The following is a 14241-nucleotide window of genomic DNA, read 5'->3' on the forward strand; positions in this document are numbered from 1 at the left end:
AACAAAGAAAATAAGGAATTTAGACTAGCGCTACTATCAACTTCATAGTGCTCATAAATTTTAATTAAATTTCTGAATTTTGGCCTTCTTGTGCTTGCTGAAGATGGGCTTGACATGTTAGTTGGTGTTGCGCTTTGCGGTGTGCTTGGAGAAGCACTTTCTTGGCTGCATGACACTGTCCTATTTGTTGATGGTGTTGCTTGCTGGATTTTTTGTTGCGCTTGAATAGGAGTAGAGGGACTCACTGTTGAGGAATTAATTGTTGTTGTTAATTGCTCTTTTTCCTCATGGGGTATACATGCTTTGACATTCACTGTCTTTTCTAAACTTCCATCCCATGCTTCCTCTTCTATCAACTGCACACCTTTGTTGATTATGACCTTCTTTGTTAATGTATTGTAGAGTTTGTATGCCTTCGATTCATCACTATATCCACCAAATATACATTTCTCCCCCTTGCTATCCAACTTCTTCCTCAACTCATCCAGGACGTGCATACGCCACACATCCAAAAACTCTCATGTGGGTGACACTATGCTTTCTTCCACTCCATGCCTCTCCAGGAACTATGTTCTGGATGCTTTTGGTTAGAAATATATTCAAGATATGTGTTGCACAAGCAACAACTTCAGCCCAATAATCATTTGGCAAATGCTTTGCCTTCATCATACTCCTTGCCATTTCCATAATGGTCCTATTCTTCCTTTCTGCCACACCATTTTGATGAGGTGTATACCTTGTTGTAAACTGCTTGTGAATTCCATGCTTCCTGTAAAATCGAAGGAAGTCATTTGAGACGTATTCTCCATGTTTGTCAGTCCCGAGGACATTGATGTAGTGTCCACTTTCTTCTCAACAAGAGCTTTGTATTGGAGAAAGCACTCAAACACTTCACTTTTCTATTTTAGGAGAAAGACCCATGTCTTCCTTGTGTAGTCATCTATGTAGGTTAATAAATAGTGGTTGCCACCAATTGGTGGTGTTTGCATTGGTCCACATAAATATGAGTGGACAATCTCCAAAGGTGCCTTTGCCCTCACTGACTTTCCTGCTGGAAATGTATCTCTATGTTGCTTGCCGAAGATGCATCCTTCACATAAGTTGTCCGCTTTTTCCATGAGTGGTAGTCCCGTCACCATGCCTTTCCTACGCAGCAAATTCAAACCTCCAAAGTTGAGATGTTCAAATCTCAAATTCCATTACGAATTTTCATCTTTGACCTCTGCTTGAAAGTTTACTTGTATGACAACTGCATCTTTTCTTCCATTCTCTTGTGAGCTCATTGAGAGTTGTGTTTGTGCACCTTTTTTCTGCAAATTTGATTTTAATTTTAAGGGAAACATTCTATTGTTTGTCGTTTGAACCTTTGCAATCAGCTGTCTACTTGGAAGCTTATCCAAAATTGTGCACACATCATTTTTGAAGAAGACATTGTAGCCCTTTTGCATGAGCTGGCGAATGATTATGAGGTTATGCTTCAGACTTGGGACAAAGTAAACATCTGAGATGTACTTCTTCTCCCCCTTCTTTGTTAGGATATTAACACTTCCTTTTCCCATGACAGAGACTTTGTTATCAGTCCCTAATGTCACTTCAAATTTCACACTTTCATCTAGATTGGAAAACATTTCTATGTTTCCTGACATGTGGTTGCTAGACTTTGAATCTAGATACCATATATCACTATGTTTTTCTTGTGCTACGTTACAAAATAAAAACATGTTATCATGGTTCTGATTTTCTTTTGTGAAATTTACACTTGGTTTGTTACTAATTTCATATTGCTTCTTTCTACATTCATTTGCATAATGACCATACTTCTTACAGTAATGACATTGAACTTGAGATTTATCATACCTCTGACCTTGTGCTTGATTTTGGCTTGGGCCTTGACTTGGATTTTGATTGTTGCCTCTTCCACTTGAGCTTGAAGGGATGCTTCTTCCATTTCTATGTGGGTTTCTTCCTCTTCCTCTGGCATATGATCTTGCTCTGTCTCTACCTTCACCAAATGAAACTTGTGTCTTGAAGGCATGCTCCAATGAGGAGCTTGTTGCTTAATTCAGTCTATGTTCATGAGAAATCAGTGATGCATTAAGTTCATCCACTGAGAACTATGAGAGATCCTTTGTCTCTTCTATGGCCATAACAATGGCATCAAACCTTGCTGGAAAACTTCTAAAAACTTTCTCAACTATTCTTCTTTCCTCAAGTGTCTCACCATGAGACCTGATTTGATCAACCAGCCCACTTACATGTGTAAAAAACGAGTCTACATTCTTAGACTCTTTCATACAAATTGTTTGAAAGTCTCTTCTCGACATTTGCAGCTTTGTTGTCTTGACTTTTTCCATGCTTTGGTAGGCTGTCTGGAGGGTGTCCCGTGTTTGCTTGGACTTCGTTGCTGCTGCAACCCTTGGGAAAATACTTTCATGAATTGCTTGGAAAATATAGAACAAGACTTTTCAATCCTTCTTCCTATTGTCCCTTAACAAATCTTTTTCTGCTGGATATAAGGCATTGTATGCTGTTGCATCTGCTAGTTCTTGAAAACCATTCTTCACCAAATCCCAAATGTCTTGAGAAGAAATTGTAATATCCCAATAATCATAATTTTTGCCATTAAATTGAGATAAAGCTTGTGCTTGATGCTTGATGTTGTCATTTCTAAGTGTAAGAAAAAAAGAATCTACTTACTCCTAAATATGCTAAAAACAATCTGCCCTCGAAATAATTTTAGCTGCTAGTAAAGACACTTGTTTTTACACTAACAGAGTTTAAATGTTGAAAAAATTTACATAGAAAGGCAGAGGGGTGACTTTATCGAAGCTCGATTTTGCACAGCTAGATTTCGGGCAGGTATACATAGGCTTAAAAAAAACACAGCATTCACTCAAAAAAAAAAACTCAGAGTAAAACAGAGTAAGCTTGGAACAACAATAAAAACTTAGGATTAATTTCTAATTCATGAAAATACATTCATATGAGACTGCAGCTCATTCACCAAGTAAAACAAGGTTTACAATGATTTAAAAACTTAGGATTAATTTCTAATTCATGAAAATACATTCATATGAGACTGCGACTCATTCACCAAGTAAAACAAGGTTTACAGTAACTGTTGTTTTCAGGCGCCCACCAAAATTTGCTCCACGATTTTCTCTCTCTCTTTCTCTCTAACTTGCAAAATGACTTTTACATACATATTTATCTCAACATACAATTTTACATTAATACATGACAAAGAAAATAATTAATACGTTGTTGTTGTTGAGTGTGGACAGTAATTGCAGGTGTTTGTGGAGTGTGGGCAATAATCGCAGAATGAATGCTTGCCCATATCTATTTACCAAAATACATTAAATGCCTTAAATTCTTTGCTATGTTGCAGAATGGTTCGTGCGGTACTTTTGATCTGGCTTCAGTGCTTCCATCTTCAAACAAAGATGCAACTAGCAAAAATACTTTTGGCAAGTATAGCTGCTATCAGGGTATTTATTGCGGTGGTTGGTGTTAGCCTCCTGTTGCAACAGGTGTTCATATTTCATGATTGACATTTTTTACATGCCAAATATGTCATACTTTGCATGTTGCAATGCTCCATATTTCCAGAAAGAGGCCAAAGAAGAGGCCATGAAAGTGTGCCAGTCTAAATGCCACTGCTGTATTCCAAATTTTGATGAGTTATTCCATTTCTGAAGAATTTTCTGTTAAGGGAAGGCCAAACAGCTTAATCTTGGCCTCCCTAGGTTTCAATTTCTTGTTTTAGAATGTAGAGAATGAATATCTGTCCAAACAGCTTAATCTTGGCAGATTTGTAGATAGGTAGAGAAACAAGGGTGCTCAACAGCTTAATCTGAGCCCCTGGATGCAATAAGTGTAGATTTAGATAGGAGGGCACTCAAAAGAAAAAATGATAATCAGGGTCTGCAAGTCCAAGTGCACCCATGCAAAAAAGAAGATAAAATGCTAGGTGAGTAGGCCGGGTAGGTAGTTTTGTGGTTGCAGAATCAAGCTGTGTGATCCATTTCATGTTTTCAAGTGTTATATCCATTCAGATCACAGATGCAGTTTTTCATTTGGAGGAGCTCAAGCGAGGCATGTCTAACTCCCCCTTCTTCTTATTCCCAAAATCATTCACTAACCTCCCCAAAGAGGTCAAGATCTGCTTGATATCTCTTAAATTCATCATTTTTTCATTATATTTGCCTAAGTAAGGGTCTACTTTGCTTAGGAGTATCATTATTTCACTCTTTCAGTCATTCTCCCCTTCAAATAGCCTAAGATCTCTAAACTTAGCGCTTTCTTGTCATTTTCATATTAACTTCTAACATTATTATGTAAATCCCTATCTATTTCCCCTCCCCCTACTACAACTATGCTAAATAGCTCCCCTATGTACATACCCCCATTCCCTGGCACTATAGCTCTATAACATCAGTTTGGGAAATGCTGAGTTCATTTGGGGTTTAGCATTAGCCTTCCGTGTCCTAACCCTGGGATTAACTTAACATTTGGTTAAAGTTAATAACCTCTTTCCTCACCCCTTTACCAATAACATTTCATCATTTTCACCCTCTCGCGCTCACATTTTCGTGTTTGGTTTAAATGTTTTGATTAAACTTTACCCCCGGCGCACAAACCATGCATAAAACCCACAAACCCAAAGTCTAAAACCTCCGCAGCATTATATTAATATTCGAATATTCCAGCGGGCCCCGCGCACAAACCTACCACCAGCTCTGCGCTCCGTCAGCCCTCCGATCCGCCCTCCCAGATCCGACAGCTCTTAGCGATTTTGGAGCTGCCCTGACGATCGATAGTTAGCATCCGATAGCCTAGCGTTTTTTCCGTCGTACAGAAGGACGCGTGTCCGCCTTTTATTGCATCGGAGCCGCTCTGACAATTACCGCTCTAGTACAGAAGGTGGTCCGATGAAACCACAAACCGCCTTCTATCTCTCCTCCGCTGACAATAGCACCAGGTCAGCGCCACATCACCTCTGCGTCGCCCCCCCCACTGATACGTGTCACTGCCACCACATCACCCTGCCGTACTGCCATGTCACTATCATACCAGGACCCACTGCTGATGTCATGCTGATGTCATCACCAAAAAGGACGCGAAACGCGAAATTTGCAGCAAAGGATGCCCGGAATGAAAAACTGAGGCAGTTTTCGATGCACGATTAGTGCTTAAAGAAAAATTGACCAAAATGGAAGCCCTCTCATGGCTCGGCTACCAGCAGGCCCGAAAATTCATGGAAGCAACAGGATTTCCTCATTTATATGCATATTCAGATCGGCCAGCACCAAATATCATTCCAGAGGCCACGAAAAGCATTTGCAGCAGCCATTTTTGTCTTGAAAGGGCAGGAAGGGGGCGATTTGACAGTTTCGAACACATCAAGGGAGAGAAAGCGGCCCGATTCAAAAATGAAAGAGTATCAGAGGAAAGATGAAGCCCTGATTAAATCAAAGAGTATCAGTGAAGCAGCAAAGAGTATCAGATCGGCAATACCAAAGTAGGGGAACATTAAAGGCCCCCAAGCAAAGTCAAAGAAAACGGTGAAGCCATTTAAAGCTCATCGGATCGAGATTAGTGCACATTAAAGCTACCTAGAAGCAGCAGAACCGCCTCACTACACCGAGCCACTGAGGACACCATATTAACTCATTTTGATACAACTACCTCCAGCACAGCTCAAAGATATTTTCTTGCATTTATTTCAGGATAAGATTAGGTTAAAGAACTCGTTTCCCTCAGACCTATTTAAGGTCAGCTGTAATAGATATTTTTGGATATTTTTCTCTATATAAACCACCCTAATTCACTGTTTAGAGGGTTGGTTGGTTGTATCGCTCCACTAGAGACTCGCACTGTATACTTGATGTTTTCCTCAATCAAAGATTGTTGAAAAGCTTGGAGGAAGGACTGTTTGCTGTTTGTTTAATGGTTGAAGAGTGAGCACGGAATTCTTGTGCTGCAACATGACTCAATGAGTGTTTTCCTACCTCTGTTTTCCATTGATATATGCTCATATCATATATATGTCACCATCTAAATAGCAGGAAAAATGAATAGCTTAGACTTTGTTTAACTGCACTCTATGCTCAATTTCTTCTGTTTCTTTATGTTTTCATCTGAACCGGTAATGAATATGAATTCCCTTTGGCTCATATTTCCCCATTTCACCCATGTTTGATAGTTATCTAGGGATTCTTTGCTGCTCCTAGATAGAGCTCATTCGCCTTCCCTCTGTTAAGCTGAATGAGAGATTCTTAATTTCCTCTCATTCCTTAGCCTTCAATCCATCTCCATTTAGCTTGAATGTTGTTTCATGTGTAACTATCTTGCTCCATATTTCTCTTGAAACCACGAAAACAGCACCAGCAGTCCTACTCCTCGACCCCACGCCCAATGGTTTTAAACCCTCATACTATACCTGCCTCTCTACTTGAAAGCATCATCCTTCCCACCAAAATCAAAACAAAACCCCTTGAACTCAATAACTAGCCTAAAATCATCATCAACAAAGGTAAATCGTTAAAAGAGAGCCCTCTTTGACGGCTGGTAGGCTAGGACCTGCAGTCCAAAGATTGGTTTGTGGTTACCTCGGCCGTATCCCTTTACGGAGCTTTAGGGACAACATGAGTGATAACATAATGGTGACTTCGCTGGGGACAATCCTCAGTTAATTTCACAAATCAAGTTGGAAAGCTCCACTAGGGAACTTCTTAGAAAAATCCCCAAAAAACAAGCTAGAAGGTGGCTCCAAAGAGGAAATCTTGTTTTCTGGAGAAATTCATCCTTTCCTTTAGAACCATTTTACAAGTTCAGTTCTGATCAGTGATGGTGGACAGGGATCAGACACACCAAAGTTAAAATTATCCACCTGGAAACTCCACTTCATTTTCAAACAAGACTCCACTGGAGGAGCGAACCTGAAAGAGAAATATGATCCAGAGCTTCAAGTTCTTCAATCAATTCTACAACTAAATAATTCATATGCCAAAGAATTAATATTCAAGACATGATGACCAGCTGTGTGGAAGATCTTGCAATAGATCAAGCTTTAGATGAATTTAGGAAGCTGTTATCTGAATATGAGCTCGATGAAGATTTTTGTAGATTGGTGTTGTCAAATGTTAAAGCAATACAACAACCTCAAATCAAAATGTATTTTCTTGATTTAGTTGTCTAAGAACATGAAAATGAAATTGAACTTGTGCATTCTCAAATTCAGTCATTTTATTTTCGCGATCCTAAAGAATTTTTCTAAAATCTTCCTTCTCCAAGTCATGAAGAAATTGTACTACCTTCTAACTTACAGATTGAGGATAATCTTGCTTTCAAGACAAAGACTAAAGTATGGGTTGCAGGGTTTGTTACTGAGGATACAGTTATTCCATCAGACCAAGAAGCCCTAGAAGATATTATTCCAGATGATGCTTTTGCTGATCCTGTAGCAGATTACATGGAGGGTTTTCTCAACTCAAAATCTTTAACATGTTTTCTCTGTGAGGGCCAAGTATATCAGCAGTGGCCTTTCTATGTCACAATTTTGATTATGGGGGCACATGACCAAATAATGTCTCTGATTTCACCGACTGTTAGTCAAGCAGTTCATTTCTTTCTACAATTGCTTAAGTGGTTGCACTGGCTGTTTCATTTTACCTAACCAGCAAACAGAACGCTGATTAGAGTAAGTAGGTAGGATTTTGGTTTTAGTTTGGATAGAAACTTGCTGCAGTTGAAGCCCGAAGTGAAGGCCCTAAGCTCTTCAAGTCTGCTGTCATATATATAAATAAAGCAGCCAGCGAAGGAAAATTTTTTCAATACAGCAAATAGTTGAAGATCAAGGCAGTCTGACCTGCTATTCTTGACTTTTCACAAGGAAAAGCCACCCCCAAGTGGAGCCACGGTTAGCCTCCTGTTGCAACAGGTGTTCATATTTCATGATTGACATTTTTTACATGCCAAATATGTCATACTTTGCATGCTGCAATGCTCCATATTTCCAGAAAGAGGCCAAAGAAGAGGCCATGAAAGTGTGCCAGTCTAAATGCCACTGCTGTATTCCAAATTTTGATGAGTTATTCCATTTCTGAAGAATTTTCTGTTAAGGGACGGCCAAACAGCTTAATCTTGGCCTCCCTAGGTTTCAATTTATTGTTTTAGAATGTAGAGAATGAATATTTGTCCAAACAGCTTAATCTTGGCAGATTTGTAGATAGGTAGAGAAACAAGGGTGCTCAACAGCTTAATCTGAGCCCCTGGATGCAATAAGTGTAGATTTAGATAGGAGGGCAGTCAAAAGAAAAACGGCGAATCAGGGTTTGCAAGTCCAAGTGCACCCATGCAAAAAAGAAGAGAAAATGCTAGGTGAGTAGGCCAGGTAGGTATTTTTGTGGTTGCAGAATCAAGCTATGTGATCCATTTCATGTTTTCAAGTGTTATATCCATTCAGATCACAGATGCAGTTTTTCAATTGGAGGAGCTCAAGCGAGGCATGTCTAACTCCCCCTTCTTCTTATTCCCCAAATCATTCACTAACCTCCCCAAAGAGGTCAAGATCTGCTTGATATCTCTTAAATTCATCATTTTTTCATTATATTTGCCTAAGTAAAGGTCTACTTTGCTTTGGAGTACCATTATTTCACTCTTTCAGTCATTCTCCCCTTCAAATAGCCTAAGATCTCTAAACTTAGCGCTTTCTTGTCATTTTCATATTAACTTCTAACATTATTATGTAAATCCCTATCTATTTCCCCTCCCACTACTACAACTATGCTAAATAGCTCCCCTATGTACACACCCCCATTCCCTGGCACTATAGCTCTATAACATCAGTTTGGGAAATGTTGAGTTCATTTGGGGCTTAGCATTAGTCTTCCGCGTCCTAACCCTGGGATTAACTTAACATTTGGTTAAAGTTAATAACCTCTTTCCTTACCCCTTTACCCATAACATTTCATCATTTTTACCCTCTCACGCTCACATTTTCGGGTTTGGTTTAAATGTTTTGATTAAACTTTACCCCCGGCGCACAAACCATGCATAAAACCCACAAACCCAAAGTCTAAAACCCCCGTAGCATTGTATTAATATTCGAATATTCGAGCGGGCCCCGCGCACAAACCTACCGCCAGCTCCGCGCTCCGTCAGCCCTCCGATCTGCCCTCCCAGATCCGACGGCTCTCAGCGATTTCAGAGCCGCCCTGACGATCGACAGTTAGCGTCCGATAGCCTGGTGGTTTTGTCGTCGTACAGAAGGACGTGTGTCTGCCTTTTATTGCATCGGAGCCGCTTTGACAATTACCGCTCTAGTACAGAAGGCTATCTGATGAAACCACAAACCGCCTTCTGTCTCTCCTCCCCTGACGACAACACCAGGTCAGTGCCACATCACCTCTGCATCGCCCCCCCACTATTACGTGTCATTGCCACCACATCACCCTACCGTACTGCCACGTCACCCTGCTACGTCACTACTGTATCAGGACCCACCGCTAACGTCATGCTGATGTCATGCTGACATCATCACCAAAAAGGGCGCGAAACGCGAAATTTGCAGCAAAGGATGCCCGGAATGAAAAACTGAGGTCATGGCTCGGCTACCAGCAGGCCCGAAAATTCGCAGAAGCAACAAGATTTCCTCATTTATATGCATATTCAGATCGGCCAGCGCCAAATATCATTCCAGAGGCCACAAAAAGCATTTGCAGCAGCCATTTTTGCCTTGAAAGGGCAGGAAGGGGGCGATTTGACAGTTTCGAACACATCAAGGGAGAGAAAGCGCCCCGATTCAAAAATGAAAGAGTATCAGAGGAAAGATGAAGCCCTGATTAAATCAAAGAGTATCAGTGAAGCGGCAAAGAGTATCAGATCGGCAATACCAAAGCAGGTGAACATTAAAGGCCCCCAAGCAAAGTCAAAGAAAGCGGTGAAGCCATTTAAAGCTCATTGGATCAAGATTAGTGCACATTAAAGCTACCTAGAAGTAGTAGAACCACCTCACTGCACCGAGCCACCGAGGACACCATATTAACTCATTTTGATACAACTACCTCCAGCGCAGCTCAAAGATATTTTCTTGCATTTATTTCAGGATAAGATTAGGTTAAAAAACTCGTTTCCCTCAGACCTGTTTAAAGTCGGCTGTAATAGATATTTTTGGATATTTTTCTCTATATAAACCACCCTAATTCACTGTTTAGAGGGTTGGTTGGTTGTATCGCTCCCCTAGAGACTCGCACTGTATACTTGATGTTTTCCTTAATCAAAGACTGCTGAAAAGCTTGGAGGAAGGATTGTTTGCTATTTGTTTAATGGTTGAAGAGTGAACACAGAATTCTTGTGCTGCAACATGACTCAATGAGTGTTTTCCTACCTCTGTTTTCCATTGATATATGCTCATATCATATATATGTCACCATCTAAATAGCAGGAAAAATGAATAGCTTAGACTTTGTTTAACTGCACTCTATGCTCAATTTCTGCTGTTTCTTTATGTTTTCATCTGAACTGGTAATGAATATGAATTCCCTTTGGCTCATATTTCCCCATTTCACCCATGTTTGACAGTTATCTAGGGATTCTTTACTGCTCATAGATAGAGCTCATTCGTCTTCCCTTTGTTAAGCTGAATGAGAGATTCTTAATTGCCTCTCATTCCTTAGCCTTCAATCCATCTCCATTTAGCTTGAATGTTGTTTCATGTGTAACTATCTTGCTCCATATTTCTCTTGCAACCACAAAAACAACACCAGCAGTCCTACTCCTTGACTCCACGTCCAATGGTTTTAAACCCTCATACTATACCTGCCTCTCTACTTGAAAGCATCATCCTTCCCACCAAAATCAAAACAAAACCCCTTGAACTCAATAACTAGCCTAAAATCATCATCAACAAAGCTAAATCGTTAAGAGAGAGCCCTCTCTGACTGCTGGTAGGCTAGGACCTGCAGTCCAAAGATTGGTTTGTGGTTACCTCGGCCGCATCCCTTTAAGGAGCTTTAGGGACAACCTGAGTGATAACAGTTAGGATTATTATTTCCAAAGTACTTATTGGCCACAACTCAACATGCATACTGGGGAGTCCACTCTTTCTCTTTTGAGACATCTGATAAAATTGGAAAGATACAAAAAATATTAGCATGGCACCTGTGCAAAGATGACATGCACAAATCTAGAAATGGTCCAAATTTTTTAAATTTGAGAATGTATCCCATAGACGATTCATTAACATACCCGTATGCAAGGATGACAAACACAAACTGAAAAATGTCCCAAATTTTTAAAATTGAGAAAGTGGACGATTTTCTTCTTTGAAGTGTTGACCTATATATTTCAATGTTAATTTCTTAGTACAATTTGATATAGATATTTCAATGTTAATTTCTTAGTACAATTTGATATAGATCCATGAAAATATAACTTTCTCCGTTAAGAAATCAATTTTATTTTTTTTTTCTCCGAAAAAAAATACTGGCTGGTGCACTTGTTGGCCACACACTAGTCTTATTTAGCTCCACAGGATGCACAATTGCAATTGCTTCACACAGCCCGGAGCAGCTCACATGCTGCAAGGGTAGCCAATGCAATCGAAGTGAACAGAGAGGCATGAACAGAAGTGATAGTCGAGCAATCGAGCAAGCAGTGCTGGTGCATATGATGCCTTCGTCTCCATTTCTATGAGACTCACACATGCGGGGCAAGTATATACCTTTTCCGTTCTTTTTTTTTCACTAACCCAGTCAGCTCGATCAAACACGGACTCTTCCTTACAAATTCACTGGTGCGCTTCTCCATGCAGTCTGCTACTCGAAAAGTGATCAATCACACGGCATGTGCAACCTAAGGGAATCTCTCACCTCACAAGCCACCGACGATGCTCTTCCATGACTAGCTGGAGGTGGCCTTCCATTTGTACCAGTGCAGCTCGAGCTCTCTAAGCACAAAGTCTACGCAACTTCATGAGCCATACAAAACACCCATATAATCTCAAAATAAAAGACAAAGTATTACATATATGTATTTTTGGCCCTTCCCTTAGAGGAGTTAACGCCAAAAGGGTCGGATACCAAAAAATAAATTAATTTTTACATATAATTTTTTTTTAATCATTCATAGATATAGTTGAATTTACATTCAATTAATTTTCGTATATATAATTTTTTTTTTTTTTCACTATTTTTTCATAGATATGATATAGATATAATTGAATTGAGATCTAATTAACGTTATTGACTTGAGATCTAATTAATTCTAACATGAGAAATAGAAATTGAAAATTTTCTTAACAATCATTTACAAATCTCAAACCAACTCTAAAATCAATATAAAAATATCATTTTCTAAATATTTTTAAGAAGCTAATATTTTGGATTTTATGGTGCCCATGATCATGTGTTTAATTTTGGTAGAGATATTTATAAAAACAAAAGAGATGATACTTTTCCAAATGGGGCGCTTTTTTCTTTAATTTTGAATGAAATCTTCATCGTACAAACTTCACAAATTTTATACGGCCTTTGAAATCTTTTGATTTAAGTGTAAGAATTAAAATTATTGAACAAGTCGAAATGGATACGCTATAGCTAAACGTCGTCACAGAGAGACTAATTTAGGATGACTGAAATCAATGTCCTCTACAGTGCAAGGAGGGTACAAATTCGTCCATTTATCTTTACTCAGTCAAGGCTCTTTTTCTAAACATAAATCACAAACCCTAAATTGAGACAACATTCCTTATAGCATGTGCCTTTCCAGTTGTTTGCAAACCCAATGAAACCATGGTGATAAATATCTATGTAAGGCCAGACGGCGTCAACATGCAGATCACTAATTAATAAATGAGAAATACTGGTTTAATTTTTAGGTGATTTAACAAGAAATACAGACATTGCAGCAGGCGTTGGGGTTTTTGTCACTCCGGTAATAGGTGTGGCAGGGACAGGGATCACACATGATTGGTTGAAGAATGGCATATGTTGTATTTGGATTCGAATCGATCTTATTTTCGGGCTCCTTTATCACGAGGCTTTTCGGCATCAAGTTTCATATTGAAGATTCTCTTGTCAAAAGAAGGAAAGACAAAAGAAAGGCAAAGAAAGCTAACAAACAATTTAGAAATAAGACAACTAGCAAGAAAAGAAGGGCCACCTCTAGACACAGAAAGGGATACTACAAATATATCCCTAAAACACATTACTACAAGCCATTTGACATCCATCTCCAGTGTCACAAGGAAGATAGATGGAATAAACTAACTTGTTGGTTATGTGGGAAAACAGATCAGACTTCAAATAGGTGCCTAGTTGGTGAAGAATCCAGAAAAAATAGATGCAAGAAATCCATGCCTCAAAATAAACAAAATAAAGCTGTTAAAACAGAGACCCAAATGTTATGCATGAGATGCGGGTCTAGGAATCACAAAACTGATCATTGTTCGAATGTTGTGATTCATGAATAGATTCAACAACAATAGCTTGAAGAATCATCCTCTGATTCTTACAATTTTTGTTCTTCTAATTCATCAATAGAAGAATTAAATACTCATATGCAGCAATGTTTATGTTCTGATTTAGATGATTGTAATTGCAGCTATTCTACTGATTCTAATTGCTCCAGTGACACTTCTAAATAACAGAATCATCATAAAGAAAAAATACTGATGGCTCAGATAGTTAATGAAGAAGAACTAAAGATTCTGTCACAAATTCATGTCATGGAAGAAGGAGAAATGAAAGACAAGCTCTTGAAAACTTTTTTAAAATCAATTTCATTCCTCCAACTCCAACAAAGGATTTGCCAAAAAGTCTTTCATTCTAGATGCCTCCTATGAGCAAAGCACTGATGCCTTCCAGCGTGACAAATTTCCATCTAAAGTTTGCCCACTCGCTCTGGGGGAGGTAAGTAGATAAATCCATAATCTTAAAACATAAATCTCTACTCTTAAACAACAAATAGCTCAGTTAGAAAAAAGCAATCAGCCTTTGACACAAAATATTTCTGCATGCACAAATGCATACACTCTACATTCTGCACCAAAATTTGTTGAGTCTCAAATTGAAATAATTGAAGGAAAAAGAGATCCTACAATAGGTTTCAGGGAAATGAGGATATTAGCAATTGAATACCAGCAACATCATGTCCTCATAAATGTCTGTATTAAAGGAGAAATGTTTCTCTAACAACTTTAATTGATTCAGGTGTAGATATCAATATTTTCAATAC

General features: G+C 39.0%; 1 non-coding gene across 1 annotated transcript; it reads left to right on the forward strand.

Moving 5' to 3' along the window:
* The first annotated feature begins 11109 nt into the window (after positions 1-11109).
* On the forward strand, positions 11110-11212 carry LOC149149797 (U6 spliceosomal RNA). The gene has a single exon (XR_016263844.1). It is a non-coding gene; the product is annotated as a U6 spliceosomal RNA (small nuclear RNA).
* The last annotated feature ends 3029 nt before the right edge of the window (positions 11213-14241 follow it).

This window comes from Pinus tabuliformis, chromosome 9 (assembly GCF_031772625.1).
Source record: "Pinus tabuliformis cultivar Carrire ecotype Pingquan chromosome 9, CPIR1, whole genome shotgun sequence".
Classification (NCBI taxonomy): domain Eukaryota; kingdom Viridiplantae; phylum Streptophyta; class Pinopsida; order Pinales; family Pinaceae; genus Pinus; species Pinus tabuliformis.